Source organism: Triticum dicoccoides, chromosome 1B (assembly GCF_002162155.2).
Source record: "Triticum dicoccoides isolate Atlit2015 ecotype Zavitan chromosome 1B, WEW_v2.0, whole genome shotgun sequence".
NCBI lineage: Eukaryota > Viridiplantae > Streptophyta > Magnoliopsida > Poales > Poaceae > Triticum > Triticum dicoccoides.
Window position 1 is genome coordinate 125,366,991 of NC_041381.1, and position 14,351 is coordinate 125,381,341.

The window sequence follows — 14,351 nt, forward strand, 5'->3', positions numbered from 1 at the left end:
GTATAGGCTGTAGGTAATGGTATTACTGATAAACAACAGTGAATTGAATTGAAACTTAAGAAGCAATTACTACTAGCCACTGATGCAGGTTGCCATGTGATTACGCGAAGTGTTGATCTTTTTTCTTCTCACTTGAAGAAGGGAAAGGCATGGAACCGGCGGTATAGCGCGCGGAGCCGGCAACTACCAGTTTGTAGGGTGGCGAGACGCACGTTGTCGGCAGTCTCAAGGTCATGCCTGCGCAGGCCGTGGTTCTCCTCCACCACCACAAACCCGCCGGACGCACCGGCGAAGTCCACCGGCTTCTCGTGGTACGACGGCATATTTAAATAGTACTCCCACATCTCGCCCAGAACCGCCTCGTGCACACGCCGCCACACCGGCGGCCGCGCTGCCGCCTCGTCCATCAACCACACGCCCATGACTCTCTCCATGCCACGATACCCCTTGCCCCTCTTGCGGATATCGACCGCGCACACCCGGAGCCGGCCGCCGACGGATCCCAGCGACCGTCCCACCCTGAGCTTCGACCTGTCCCCCTCTGCTGGCTCGCGCAGCACGGAGGCGCATTCGCGAGCGGCGTCGTACCGGAGGATGCGGCCCCGGCGCGAGCTGAGCCAGTAGAAGCAGTTGCCGGCGTGGATGCCATGGGACGCCGCGCCGAGGCAGCGAGCGGCGCCGCTCGCGGCTTGCTCCCTTGTGTCCCACCTGCCGGTCGCGGACCTGAAGGTCTCCACGCGCACGCGCTGACGTCGGCGCCGGACAAGGAGGACCACGGTGAAGGCGAGCAGGCCGGTGGACGACGCATCGTAGTGGAAACCCGTGTTGACGACGCAGACCGGCACGATGGTGGACGGGGGGAGCGCAAGCCAGCGGTTCGCAGCCGGGTCGCACACATAGTAGCGGCTCCGGCTGCAGCCCAGGAGCAGCCGGCCGTGCGACGCCACGATCGAGATGTCGAGCATCGGGACGGTGCGCTCGAAGAAGACACGTAATCTTCTACTCGTTCTCCCAGTGGCGGCGCCGGCGCAGCATCCCCAGCCGAGGTGTCAGCCGTCGTTGTGGTTGTGGCCTGGCCAGACGAGATGTCGACATCCACAGACAGATCCGCCGTGGCAGCCAGCCGATCAGCGTCGTCGTAGTCGTCCGCCGCAGGAGAAGCAGGATCGTCCGTGCCGGTCGAGTAGAGAAGTTGGAACACCGAGTCGTCTCCAGCCGTGTCAAGAAGGCAGGGCCGCGGGTCGGAGTTGGTGGCCATGTACTTGCGCTGGAGAGGGACGTTGACGGGGACGCGATCCGCGGGTTCGATGGAGACGAGGGTGAGGTGGGTGAAGTAGCCGACGTTGCGCCGCGGCTGGATGACGAGCGCGTACGGGCGGTCGTCGAGGAGCGGGAGCGGCCGCGGGGAGAGATGGCGGCTGAGGAACGTCGGCAGGGAGAGCACCGTGCGCCACCACGGACTGACGGCGGCGGCACGGTAGGCGTCCTTGGTGGGCAGCCGGTAAAGAATCTCGGAGAGCATGCCGTCGTCCAGGTGCGGCATGGGTCGCGGCGCGTCGTTGCCACCGCCGCCGCCGCATCTCGGCGTGATGGGGTTCGCCATCTGCACTTCCCTTCCCTATGTCTCCGTGACTCCATCGGTATTTGTCTGTTTATTATCAAAAAAAAACAAATCCAGACGCACGCGGCCCAATAACAAAAGCCCACCAAGTCGATCTTCCCTCTGCGGATGACAAACGCGATCTAGTCTAGATTAAAAATAAAATAAAAATGATGAACACGATCAAGGACCTTGCCCCGCAGCCCGGCCTCCTCGACACGGCTAGCGACCATCCAGTCATCCAACTTGTCTACTCCACCGGCACGGATGACAGAGTCGCAGCCGTGGAAGATGCGTCGGCGCCCCTTTCTTCAAGTGAGACGATGCACGTAAGTTGAAACCTGCAGTGGCTCATCTTTGATTCTATTTATAATTCATTTTGGTTACTAGCAGATGAGAAATCTGAAATGTGGTGTCTCTGAGAATTGCTATGCAGTGGTAAAAATAAAATATAGGAATTTCATTCAGAGATGGCGCATTATGTAAGCACATCAATTTGGTTCCAGATGCTGCTGCAGAGTAGGTCGGTCCTAAGAGGTCGCGCTCAGCTATTACTGAAAGCAGAGTGGCAGACCCAAAGAAGGTCTATAACCAAGACTGACTTTGAGTTTACAAAGAGTAAGAATACAAATAATGATTCTTCCACAAATACAAAAAAAGATCGAAAGCAGTGTAACCATTGACAACGAGTTACAATTAACCATTGAAAACAAGTTCACAGTCAACTAGACTGACTAACAAAGAGTTTACACAGAGCGAGAAGGCAATACAGACTACATAGCTTCTAACCATTTGAGCGAATGAACCAAGAGCATAACGCTAGGTTAGATGAATTCAAATAAACCTTTGGAACTAACTGTCAGAAATTGAGTCTGCATTGTATCATGCGTATGCAGAGCTATCGAGGATACCTTGAGGATAACAGCTTCCATGCTATATTGTCTTGACGTCTCTTTACTGCTTCTTTCATCTCCAACCCATGGGTGGTTTATCATAATACCATTCCTCTCAAATTCCTTGGCCGACACCTTATCTAACATCTTCTTTCTGGATACTGGAAGGCCTTCCAATGCCAACTCTACTTGTCTCATGGGCGGACGATCCTCTCCTGTTAGGTGTACACATGCCTTAGCAAGCACAGCGACTTCTTCCACTTCTTTGCCTCCTTCATCAAGAACTTGTTGGTCTAGTATTTGTGACAAATTGCCTTCAGTAAGTAAAGCAGAAAAATGTGCAACAAGGCCTTCACCATCCAGCGAAATGTATGCAAATGGTTTTTTTCTAGTCAACAACTCTATAAGAATGACACCAAAACTATAAACATCACTCTTCTCTGTGAGCCTTTGTGTATAAAAGTACATGGGGTCCAAATATCCGATTGTACCTTGCACCATTGTTGTTACTCCTGACCTATCCATGGGAATGTATCTTGAAGCACCAAAATCAGCCACCTTTGCCGTCAGAGTATCATCGAGAAGTATGTTAACAGACTTGATATCTCTGTGGATGATAGGTATTGAAGCTGTGGAGTGAAGATATGCTATTGATTTAGCTGTTTCAGTTGCTATCCGCAACCTATCATCCAATGATAAAGATCTTGGCCCCTCAACATGAAGATGTTCATACAGGGTACCATTGGATATGAACTCATAAACCAACAAGGGGACTTCGGTTTCAAGGCAGCAACCATATAGTTTAACTACATTTCTATGATTGATCTGTGATAGGATGGCAACCTCATTAATGAACTCATCAATCTCCTTTTGAATGACTGTCTTTGGTTTCTTGATGGCTACAACATGGAGGTCCGATAAGATCCCTTTGTAAACCATGCCATGCCCGCCGCCACCAAGCTCGCGTGTTTTATCAAAATTGTTTGTGGCCTTCTCAATCCCTTCCAAGGTTATAACCATTCGTTCCGCAATATCGGGTCTTTGAGGTACCAACTGTTGCAGCAACTGTCCACGATCCTTCAAGAAGAAATGCCGCTTCAACATTTGTGCCCGCCGGTGTTTAATTTCCTTTGAAATTCAGAATGCAATGAAGAACGAAAGTACGACAGCAGCCCCAATAGCAACTCCGACGCTGATGTATATACCTGAAAATACATACATATTGCTGCTAATCAATCATTTTCTCCAGTCCGTGTGTAAATATAGGTGAAAAGACGAGAGAAAATTTGTTCAAGTTAAAGGTGCTGCTCACCTGTATGTAAAGACTTCCAGTCACCTGGGAGGAAAAAACAAAAAATGGTAAATTAGCCTGCTGGCATATACTCCCCCCGTCACTAAATATTTGTCTTTTTAGAGATTTTAAATAGACTAACACATGCGGATGTACATAGGCATATTTTAGAGTGTAGATTCACTCATTTTACTCCGTATGTAGTCACTTGTTGAAATCTCTAGAAAGACAAATATTTAGGAACTAAGGGAGTACATGAGATAGTACTCCCTCCATTTTAAAATAAGTGTCTCGATTTTGTACTAACTTTAATACAAAGTTGTATTAAAGTTGAGACACTTATTTTGAAACAGGAGGAGTACAAGATGGAGAATATATTACCTTTGCATCCCTCTTTTTTGTAGGGGTTGCCGACGTAGCCATTGCTGCACTGGCACAAATAGCCTCTTCTCCCAAGTTTGCAATGGCTGTGCCTGCTCAAGCAGATATTTCTGGCTACCTCCGCGTGACAAGTCGCCGTCGTCGTCGGATGCTGCAACTTGGCGTCGGCCGCCCACGTAGCCAAGTCTTCCATGACCTCCCATTCTAAAATAGCGGGGACGTGCAGCTCAGATCTCAATCCTTCACGCTGCTGCTGAAAGTCTCGGGCCAGCATGTCGGAGACTTGCTGCTGGTCGAACCACCCCACCGCCGCGATCAGCATGGCCACAGGCGGCGACAAATTTTTGCCCTGCGTTTCCTGGTTCTCATCTATTCTGGTGATCATCCACGATGCGGGTGTGTTGTTCGCGGATATGGAGATGCGCGCCTGGCAGCAGCCGATGCCATAGCAATACCTGTCGCTACCGCCAGACGGTACCTGCCTCGAGGCGTAGGTACTGCCGGTTGACCTGTTGACGGGGCAGAAGGAGGTGCAACCGCTGATGGTGGCCTGGTCATCACCGTCTCCGAACAGAGACGCCTGGACGTTGCACCCTACGAGGATGAGCTCGTTGTTGTTGGTCGAAAGTGAGTAGGGCGTGGCTTCACGACCCGTGAAGAAATAGTCAAAGCCGCCGGAAGAACCGACAGAATTGCTGGTCATCGACGCGGTCGCACCGTCGACGAGGACGCGCACTGTGTTGTCCAGGAGGGAGATCTTCTCGACGCCAACCTCCCTATCGAGGAACAGCCGCGGCGGGTTACTGCTGCGGTCGCAGGTGAGGTCGAACCCTGGCCGGTAGCAACCATTCGGGCCAATTCCAAACGGGAACGGCACGTCCACGTCCCCGCATGAATAGCTGCACGCATCAGCTGCAAAAAAAGGTGTATACCGTTGCACTGTTATTACTGTAGTTAAAAAAGGTTGTCAACGCTGAGGGCATCCCCATAGGAAGACGCGTAGACGCTTAAGAAGGAAAAAAATAATTTCCTAAAATAAAAATTCAGCCAAGCACCTTGTAACCCAACGTTGGGCGCTAGTGATATGTGCTAATTAATCGTGAAACCGGCCAGAAATCAACCGCTGGACGCCTGGACTCACCATTCCCACTCGTGCGGAAAGGAAAAAAACAGCTAAGCGGCCACCTCCAGCTGTCGATGCCAAGTTAAACGCCAGGATTTGTTGGCTTAACTGTCGATTGGGAAGGATGTTAGTCCTAGCGTCTACTCCTAGGTCCTAGCGCCCAGTGTTGTACTCCCTCCGTTCGGAATTACTTGTCGTAAATATGGATGTATCTAGACGTATTTTAGTTCTAGATACATCCATTTTCGAGACAAGTAATTCCGAACGGAGGGAGTAAATGTCATAAGGGCATCTCCAATGAGGAATGCCTGCATAGGCGCTTATAGAGAAATAAAATAATTAGAAAATCACCTAAGAGTCTGTCGGCTCCAACGCCAGGCGCATTAGTAGGCGCTAAAAAATTCAAATCATTATGCTAATCGCCCAGGAGAGAAAACGCTTAAGGGCATCTTCAATGGTTGTAAGATAGTTGTTGGTAGACTTTGCCATATAGGATTTTTGATGATGTGTCATACAATAAATGAGGAAAGAGATGAAGGTTATATGTACATGAACCAACACCCCTTGCACAAGCTTCAATATAGAACGAGAGAGTACATTATTTATTATCTCACATTCTATTGAGCAAACTAGATACAACCTATTGAAGTTGTTGTATGTTAAGGTGTTGGCTGATGACATGTCATATTTTACCAACAAGCTTACATACAAACTATTGGAGATGCCCTAAGCGCTCCATTCCTACTTTTCCGTCGATATGGCATTGGACGCCATGATTCTATCCTCTAACCACCGATGGAATAAGAATTCGATCATGGCGCCTCCTACAAGTGTCGCGCATTGTAGATGCCTGACAATGCCATGCTCTAGCGTAGTATTTTTTTTGGCAGTGATAGGCGCCAGCTGACCAACCCAAAATTCATCCGGTCGCCACGGCGTTGTCGGATTCCCACGTGGATAGCTGTTTGATACTTCGTTCCCCATCATTTTCTTTCACTCCTCTCGTGTCCGCATCTGAAAAGAAAAAAAGCACGGGAAAAACATGGCGGTCACCCCACCTCTTCCCCTTGTTACGCAGCGCGCGTTCATCTCCCCGAGCGGACAAAATTTCTGTTCTAACCCTTTTCCCAAACTTAATCAGGAAATAACCTTGTTTTGAAAAAAAGTTCGTATTTGACCTTTTTTGGTCACGCCAACCTCTGTGACGTTTGGATTGCACAGGAGACGCCAAGTTCCTGGCGTTTGCTTCGTAGTCGACATCCAGCTGGTCAGCTGACGTGGTACGGCCAAACGCCAAGCCTCATGGCGTCTGGTCGTAGATGGAAACGCCACCCTTCCTGGCGTTTGGCACATGAAGGCCACGCAACTAAGCTTGGCGTTTACCCACTGAAACTGTTTACCATTTCTCGAGTAGTGTTAGATCACCATCTCTCTGCTTGCATCGTACGACAACTAAATTGTTTAACATTTGCAAGCTGTAATTCACACTGTGGAATGCTAAGTTGCGTACGTATGAGGAGGCTATAGATATATCGACTCAAATGCATTTTATCATCCAACACTATACTTCATCGTCTGCGTATTGCTACACGGACGCATCCGACAACCTAGTCCCACTTAGGCCTTGTACAATGCTAGGTGCTTAAAAAAATAAACCAGATTTTTCTGAAGCATCGGCGCCTATTTCTATAGGAGAGACGTCTAATTAAGCGTCTATTCTGTAAAAAGAAGCACCGATGCTTAAAAAAAGTCTGATTTATTTCTCTATGCATCTTGCATTGTACAAGGCCTTAAGGGCAACTCCAACGCAAGACCTTAAATAGACGTTTATTTGATCTGGATTCAGTCCGTTTGGGGCGGTAAAATGGACGCCTATGTCCGGTTTGAGCCGTTCGTGGGCCGGTACATCCGATGCGCGGCCGCATCTCAAACATTGTCCGTGTTGGACTTAGAAAAAACACTAAAAAACATTGAAAATTAAAAAAAGCATTGCAAAATAGATTAAAACATCCTCATCGTCGCTCATTAGGTCGATGTAGGGTGGGGTGTCCAAAGGTGCGGCGGCGGTCCCCAGAATGGGGGGGTGAGTGTTGTGCAGGCTGCGGCTGCGGCGGCGGCGGCGGTGACCACGACGCCCATGCACACTCCTCCGTGGCCTCCTCCTTCATCTCCATCTTCACCTCCTGCTTCACGTCCAGCTTCGGCACGTGGACGTCCCGGAGGCCAACAACTCGAGCATCTCCTGCAGGCCCTCCCATTCCTCCTCCTGGCGACGCGTGTACTCCTGCTCGGAGTCCTCCATGACGGCCTACACAAGCTGTTCCTCCTCCTCGATCGTCATGGCGGGAGGCTGTGAGGGCGGCGACGCCAGGAAGGGAGAGGGCGTCGGCGTGAGGTCGCGTACCCGCGCGCTCTGGGCGGGCTCGGTGCGCGCACACGAGGCGCACTATGGGACACACGGGGCGGGCCACAAGCACGGTCGGCAAAAAAAAGTTTGCCGGCGCATGCCGTGCTTGTCCTGAAACCATGTGTCCCAAAGGGGTGAGTCAACGTCGTACCTGCGGTCGGCGAGGTACTGGCGCGGAATCCAGGCGCGACGACGAGCAATCTTCTAGAGGCGGGCACGGCCACTCGCCAAGATGGGGGAATGGGCACCGGATCCGGGCTCAGATGCCACCCATTGGGGAGGTGTTGGAGATGCTCTTACTTGCTAAATGACCACTAGGCGACCATCTTCTTTTAATCCTCCACCATAGCCGGCTCTAGCAGCTCTTCGTGCGGGTCCATGCGGCAGTAGAAGCGAAAGTGGCAGGAATTAGTGTGGAGAGCGGCAACAATCATAGCCAAGAGGGTGGATAAAGAGGGGTTGGCGCGGAAGCAGAGTGGACCGCTCCAAATATTTGGGCTTTGCCTCGGTTTTTCGTGAGCCGAGGGTGTCGAAATCCTACGTGATAGATGTCTGATCTCCCACAAAGCTCCCCTGATTTTCTTCCGATTTACGGGAAAACGGAAGTGTGGACCGGTCCGCAGGCTAATAGGGACCCGTTGGATGGCTTGCAACATACGGACAATTCAATCCAGACGTTTGCAGACGATTTAAGGGTCCGCATTAGGGATGCTCATAAATATTAACATTCACTTATGCATAGATGGTTTCTGACTTGGTGGACCAGGCCGGGTAGCTCAACAGATATGCTAGAGATTTGTGAGGCATGTGTTATAGCTAGCGCTTGCTGAAACTACCGTACGTGATTTTTGAGATGGATCGATTTATCTAGTGTGAATTACAGCTTGCATCCGCTGTTGTTGGCATTTGTTTCTTTTGCTCTTTCTCTATCTTTTCTTTTGGGCGTGACTGTGCTGCTTCCGCCCCAGCACCTATTTCTGTATGGTTCGGTTGGTTGCTTTGTATATAAAGCGAGGAAAACCCTTTTTCGATAATTACAGCTTGCAAATGTTAAACAATCTAGTTGCCGTACGTGCAAGCAGAGGGATGGCGATCTAACACTACACGAGCAATAGTAAACAGTTTCAATGGGCAACGCCAAGCTTAGTGGTGTGTCCTTCCTGTGCCAAACGCCAGGAAGGATGGCGTTTCCTTCTGGAGATTTGTGAGTGATGACCAGACGCCATGAGGCTTGGCGTTTCGCCCTTCCACGTCAGCTGACCAGCTGGATGTGGACTAGGAAGCAAACGCCAGGAACTGTGGCGTCTCCTGTGCAATCCAAACGCCATAGAGGTTGGCGTGATCAAAAAAGGTCAAATACGAACTTTGTTTCAAAACGAGGTTATTTCCTAATTAAGTTTGGAAAAAGGGTTAGAGCAGAAATTTTGTCCCCCCCGAGCCGGGCCGGCCACCCTCGCCCCCAACGCTCACCATCGTCAAATCGCAAAAAACAAAAATATCGTTGACCCTGTTGCAACTTTTTCGTGTCCTCCCTGTTGTAAACATGGTGGCTCACCACTGTTCGCCATAGATGCCGCCTCCTGATCTGATCTAATCGATGGGAAAGAAAAACCTACGCCTTGTCTTCACACCAAGGCCGGGTAGCGGTCCAAGACCACCTATTGATCAGCCCAAGCAGAATCCGATGGAGATCTGGGGAAGAAAAGAGTCGATAGCCTCAATGTCGTCAGAGACACCACGAGGAAAGACAAACCCTAGCGAGAAGGGGAAAAAGCCCTAGTTCGCTGCATTCGTGGGATGGCTGTCCAGGACAGGGCCAAATCTCCTACCCATGGACTAGTAAGGCTACGTTCGGCATGGAGGTATCCAAAACGTAGAATTGAAATCATGAGTAGAAATAGAAGATGACTATAGCTACAAAACAGAGGAACAAGAAGCCAGATGAAAGCATACCACCAGGCGTTTGGAGGAGCAGCAATGTGCCAGAGGAATCGTGGGTCCAATTCAGCTTTCCTCAATTTTTTATTAGGCTGTGCACTGTCTCTCTCTCTCTCTTTAATCCACTGCATGCTCCCTTCCCGTGCAACACCTCAGGCGTCAGCGAGAAAATTGGTTTTGAGTAGATGTTGCGAATCCCGTGAAATTTGTAAGAATGTGAGAACTTTCCTATGTTTTACTGTTCACCATTCCTTTACTCCGAACGCGGCTAAGGTGGAAAATCCTGTGAAACTGCCCGTCAAAAAAAAAAGAAAATCCTGTGAAACTATATCCTCCAAAGTTTCCTCTAAAATTCCTGTGAACCGAACAGACCCCAATTGTTTCCACACCCATAAAAAATATAGTAATTTTTTCCATGCCCCATGCCATGGCCTGGGCACAGCTATGCCTTCGATCCATAGTTTTAGAAACCAGGCCGGCGATCGGACCTGAAAAAACCAGAACCGGCGATCCTATCGGTTATTTAAGTTTCACGGACCATTCTGCAATTAGACCGATAAAAACCGAACAAACCGGTTGGTTTTCAAAAAAAATGGACTAAAACCGGGTGATTGAAGTGGGAAAATGTTTTGAAAATTTCAGTTGAAGTCGGAGTTGATCCCACTTCACTTGGGAGGCGTGTGGTAGATACCTCCATGCACCTCGCCCGCGACGCATCATCTTGGGACCCTAAGCCGCGCGCGCCCATACCTCGCCTAGACGCCCCGTTAGCGGCAGCCGCCGAAGCCAACCCACTTCCGCCTCGAGGAAAACAAGCCCTGTCGTCGAAGCTCGCAGCAGAGCCCGCCACAACTGAAGCCACCGTGCCACAGAAACAGCCCTGCCGCCAGCTGGACTTTGCTCGGCGACGCCCTCCAGCCGTCCAGCGGCGGCGGGGAGGTGGGGGTGGTCCACCGGTGGTGGGATCTGGGCGCCCCGGTGCGGCCGCAGGAGCCGAACAAGAGCGAGTTTGAAAATTAATCTCTAAACTTTGTCTTGATTCTAGATCGGATGGGTTAATCCTAGGGAGTGCCGCGTGGGGCGTGACCAAGTTTGTAATGAGCGATTGTAAGCATGTTTATAATCAATATATGGATGCGGTTTTATAAAAACTTTGCTAAAATTGCACATTTGTGAAATCTATTTTTTGGTTCGTTGTTCTTTTTTTTTTGGGTTGAATCTACTTTGCTAAAAATATTGTGTACACAGAAAAATAGCAAGACCGTAAAAGTAAAGTGAAAATAAATGGACCCAGTGTTAAGCGTGGCTCATTACCTGCACTCGAAACGACGCAGCCCCCGGGCACGGAAGAGTGACCATGGGTTCCATCCGGGCACTGGCACTCGAACGATCCCACAGTGTTCGTACAAACGCCGTAGCACCTCTACTCCTCTTGCTCCTTGCATTCGTCGAAATCTACACAGAGCCGATCAACACGTGCAACTCAAATTCAGACTAGTCCCAGATCGTGGAAGAACAAAGCAATCTACTCCTTCTGATCCATATTAATTATCATTGATATAGTACCACAATCAAAGTGAGTAGATCGAAATCAAACTAATAGCGCAAAAATTAAAGCATGAACCTGTGCAGCCGCCGGCGACGTAGGGATTGCCCTGGTAACCATCCACGCAGCTGCACCCATATCCTCCTCTTCCGCTCCTGCTCTAATGGCGACCCCAGAGGCGACTCGAGAGGCGACTCGAGAGACGCCCGCGGCGAACGTCGCTAGCCGGCGGCCGGAACCTGCGGATCTGTCTGCGAGGCGTGTTGGGGGGCGGTTCTGGGTGCTCGCGGACTCGGATGAAGAGGAGGACGACGACGGGGATCCTGCGGGCAGATCTCCGGCGGACTACTCGCCGACTCCTTCCGACGTGATTTGCGAGGCTTTCAACACTGGATACTTGGAGGAAGAAGTCGCCGCGTTGGTCGATGAAACTGTGCCGGGCGATGATCCGACGCAGATTGGGCTGCGTTCTGAGGATAGGGTGGAGGTGGTTCGCCGGATTATCCACCGGAGGACGGCGGCGACGGCGATCCGGCCTTGGAAAGGGCCTCTAGCTAAGGTATGTATCCAACCAGTTACTTTGTCCGATTTCTTCCCGCAAGATGATTGGAGTCTCGTAGTGCGTAAGAAGAAGAAGAAGAAGAGAGGGAGACCGGAGCCAGCGCAGCCGGCGCCGGCGATCCGGGCGGCGGGCGAGATCAGGGCGGCCAGGAACGATCGTTTGAATCTCCTCCTGGGCCACGAAGGGGCCGTTGAGGAGTGGGCCGATTGTCGGATTGTGCATGGGTATGAGGCCCATCAGGGGGGTGTTGATGAGGGCCTGGTTGGACCGGACTCGACTGGGTATGTGGCCCAGGAGAGCCGCGTCGTGCCCTCTCAGCCCGACGTGATCTCATGCACGTACGAGGAAAACTGTGTCCTTCTCGCTCGTGCGCCGCCGTGTTCTAGGGTTCGAAAGGCTGGGACGAAAGGTTTCCCTCCCTGTGGTGATCGTCGGGCTCGGCGAATCCTGCCGCTGCCAGGTATGGCAGGCCGTGGGGAGGCTCCGCCGCCAGCCAAGCGGCCCTCTTCCGGCGCTGCGGGTCGGGGTGGAGCGGCCCCTCCGTCGGCGGCGGGTGCCGGACGTGGCGTCCTCGTGCAGCCTGGCCAAAGGCCGCCGGCGGGTGGGTCCGTCGCGATTGGTTCCTCAGGCCGAGGCGCGTGCCCCGTGGGTGCACGGCCTCCGGGACAAGCTCCCTTGCAGCCGGCCTCTGGGAGGGGAGGCATGAGGCCGCCGGCGCTGGGCACGGTGCCCACTGCCCATGCTGCCGGTCGGGATGGGGTGAGACCACCGGCGCCAGGTGCGGCGCCCTCCGTTCCCCAGGCCGCGGGTCGTGGAGGCCCTCGACCCCCCGCGCCGGGGGCTTCTGGCGAGGTTACGGCTAGCCGCGGTGGCGGACCTCGGCCTGCTGGAGGCGTGCCGGCGACCACAGGCAAACCGCCGCCCCATTACGTTGCTAGGCCGGCGCAGAACTGGTCCGGTCAGACTCAGACGAACAACAAAGAGCCCAACGATCCGCCCCGAAACCAGTGGGGGGATGATGGGTATGATGCGTATGGTGAAGGACAGCACCGAGGATCCTCTTCTATGGGAGGAGGGCGTGGATATGCCTGGCAGAGTGACGGGTCGGCTGAGAGACCGTTTCTTGGCCCGGCAGGTGGTTTTGTTGAGGGGGCTTCCGGCCCGGATCATCGTTGGAGAGGAGGCTTTCGTGGCCATCGTGGTGGTCGGGGTGGGGGTCGTGGGCGATTTTGCCGCCCGCCCCCGCCTAGGCCTGTTGGTCCTACAGCTGCGGCAGAGGAGTCTGAGCATACTTCTTCTGAGCTTCCTTCACAGGCGATGGAGGTGGTGAATGCTCTAGCGAGTGTTCAGGTTCCTGAGGCTGGGACGGTGGATGAGGCTACTGACAGGTCTGATGTCGAGAGGGCGTCCAAATATGCTCGTAAGAAGGAAAGGATGATTTGTTACCGTTGTGGTGAGAAGGGTCACTTCATTGCTGAGTGTGTGGCCCAGCTGTGTGAGTCATGTGGCAAGCTTGCACATGACTCGGGGGAGTGCCCGTTTGTAACACCCACGATGCGGCTATATCTCCCACGTGTCGAAGCACGACTTAGAGGCATAACCGCATGGTGGTTTTGTCGCAAGAAGGGTCATCTTCACACAATCCCGTGTAATGAACAAGAATGGGATAAAGAGGGTTGGCTTACAATCGCCACTTCACACAATACATAAATTAAGTTCATACATCATTCAAATACACTCATAGACCGGCTACGGTCAAGTTCAAAAGAAAAGAAGACAACCTCAAATGCTAGACAGATCCCCGATCGTCCCAACTGGGCACCTCTACTGATCATCTGGAAACGATACATGGTAACGACCAAGGGCCTCATCAAATTCCCACTTCAGCTCAGTTGCGCCATCTGCGCTAGTGTCCTCGGCACCTGCATCTGTTTTGGTAGAATCTGTGAGCCACAGGGACTCAGCAATCTCACACCCGCGAGATCAAGACTATTTAAGCTCATAGGTAGGCAAAGGGTAATATGGTGGAGCTGCGGCAAGCACTAAGCATATATGGTGGCTAACATACGCAAGTGAGAGCGAGAAGAGAAGCAACGCGTCGGTCGAGAAGCTAGAAGCGATCAAGAAGTGATCCTGAAACTACTTACGTCAAGCATAACACAAACCATGTTCACTTCCCGGACTCCGCCGAGAAGAGACCATCACGGCTACGCACACGATTGATGCATTTTAATGAAGTCAAGTGTCAAGTTATCTACAACCGGACATTAACAAATTCCCATCTGCCTCATAACCGCGGGCACGGCTTTTGAAAGATTATATACCCTGCAGGGGTGTCCCAACTCAGCCCATCACAAGCTCTCACGGTCAACGAAGGAATAGACCTTCTCCCGGGAAGACCCGATCAGTCTCGGAATCCCGGTTCGCAAAACATTTCGACAATGGTAAAACAAGACCAGCAAAGCCACCTGATGCACCGACAAATCCCGATAGGAGCTGCGCATATCTCATTCTCAGGGCACAACGGATGAGCAAGACGTCGGATTGGTATAGACCCTGGTTGCCCAGGGGACGCCGGACATTGCTCAAGTTGGACCAACACTCGAAGGA

The 14,351-nt window shown here is 51.9% G+C and overlaps 1 pseudogene; it reads right to left on the bottom strand.

The window, feature by feature from the left end:
• Positions 1-2,498: 2,498 nt before the first annotated feature.
• On the bottom strand, positions 2,499-7,546 carry LOC119350226 (annotated as a pseudogene).
• Between the last annotated feature and the right edge of the window lie 6,805 nt (positions 7,547-14,351).